Raw genomic sequence first — 2,274 nt, 5'->3', positions numbered from 1 at the left:
ACATGAGATGTGGACAATCAGCTAAGGCGGGAGTGCTCTCAGAGAAGGCCCCCCACTAGAAAGGAGCGTGCCATCGGAAAAGCCGGTATTTGTGGGAATTCTTTCGCAATTGATTTCTTCTACTTCTACAACTTCTGCCCACAATAGAAAGTTAGGTGAGTGTCAGCCGCAGAAAATTCTTCCCTCAGTGCAAAAGTTCCTAGTTGTTTCTTGGTCTGACGAAGTCAAGACTTCTCAACAGTAAACCCTTTCATTATTCAGAAAGGTGTCGGCACAATTGCAGGTCCTATAAAGTCTTTTTCCTGATTACGAAATGGCATCTTGTTGTTAGAAACACACAGTGCCCTCCAGGCACAAAAATTGCTTCGAACTACACTGCCACACACCTTCCCTGTCCAGGTGGAAGCGCACTATGTTAAACTCATCGTGCGGGGTGGTTTATACCCAATCACTCAATGGTTTATCAAACGAGGATATTCAAAATTATCTGTCCGATTAGGGAGTAATGGCCATACATTGATTAATGAAAAGGGTTGAAAAGGAACTGGTATTCATCCGCACTCTCTTCTTGACGTTTGACAGAGTTCAACTTCCATCAACCATTAAAGTGGGGTATGAGGTAATATCAGTTTGCGTCTACATCCTCAACCCTACACTTGCTGTTGGTGTCAGAGACACCAGCCAATCATGTTCCAATACAGCCAGATGTGTTACCTGTGGCAGGGATGCCCATGAGGGTTATTGTTCACCCCCATCCCCTCGCTGCATCAACTGTATGGGCAACCATGCTACTTCCTTTAGGAGATTGTCCTATTTTTAAAGATGCATGAATTATTCGGGACAGCCAAGTGAAGGAAAAGGTATCTACCTTTGCTGCTCATAAGTTATTCACCAGTAGGAAGCCCACTGTGCTCCCAGCAGGTAAATATAGCACTGTCCTCGCCTCCTCGACCTCATAAGGAGGTAGCAGACTTGTGATCTTACCTTTAGTGCCATGGTTGTCAGATCGGCCAGCCCCAAGATCACCCTTCCACACCCCACTATCACCCGCTCATTCTAAGGCTCAACCTTCATCGACTCCTGCTAAATCGCAGGCCCCAAAATTGAACACCCGGACTATCAATAAAGAGCCTACTCATGAAAATTTTTTATGTTCCCAGACCTTGCAACCCTCCACTCCTCCTCCATCTCAACGTCCTGTTTCCAAGAAGGCTGATAAGAACCACAGTTCCTCTCGTTCTCTGCACAGCGTCTCTCTTTTACAGCGCCACCCAGTGGTAGATGCCCTTGGCCTCTGTGTCACTGAGACGCACCGCTGGTGGCCGATCAACCAGCCGATCACTGGTGGCAGGAGCTGTCCCCGAACAACCTATGGATCAGGATCTTCTGACTCTGGCTGAATGCCATTCCACACTGTCGGCCACCAGCTCTCTGCAGTTGCTGAGTTGACGGCAACTGTGGTGAGATATTTCCTTTTTTTTTTTTCCATCCTCTGTCAATTATCTATTGGAATATCTACAGTATTTGCTCCAGTCGGGATTAACCGTCGATCCTCTTTTGATTCTACTCCCCAGTCATCTTTTGTCATCAGGAAATAAAGCTACATCCCCAAGATCGCTTTGTCTTCCCCCATTTCCAAACAGTCCAGTTTGATCTCCCCACTGTTGCTGGCATTCCGGCACAAGGGCGACTTAAGATTCTCGTCCACGATACTATCCCTTATCATACAGTATACTTACACAGTTCCTTCCAAGCTGTCGCTGTACATCTCTCCCTTTCTAAATTCACCTTCTCTCTTTGTACCATATATATATTCCATTGTCCACACCAGTGGCAAGAGCTGATCACCTTCATCTCCTTGGTCAGTTCCCACCCCCCTATTTGCTGGTTGGGGACTTCAACACCCACCACTCTGTGTCCATATCCGAGAGGCTCCTTGTTGATTGACCTCTTCCACCAACCGGATCTTAATTGCCTCAACACTGGGGAACCTACAGTTTTGTCTGCCTCCACGTCAACCTACTCTCATTTGGACCTTTTGGTTGGTACTGTTCAGCTAGTTTGGTGCTTTGAATGGTTCGCTCTTCCTGATACACACCCAGGTGACCATTTTTCATGTGTCCTTTGATTATATCCACGACTGCCATCTATGCGCCAAAGACGCTGGAAGTACCCGATTGGACCTACCAGGGAGCTCGCCACTCTTTGGCGGATTCATGCTTGGCTACCATGGGGCCCCACCTTTTGCAGCATCTTTTCCCTTCCGTGCTACAT

This window comes from Schistocerca cancellata, chromosome 5, assembly GCF_023864275.1.
Source record: "Schistocerca cancellata isolate TAMUIC-IGC-003103 chromosome 5, iqSchCanc2.1, whole genome shotgun sequence".
Lineage (NCBI taxonomy): Eukaryota > Metazoa > Arthropoda > Insecta > Orthoptera > Acrididae > Schistocerca > Schistocerca cancellata.
The sequence above is the reverse complement of the archived record's forward strand: the minus strand, read 5'-3'. Positions refer to the sequence as shown.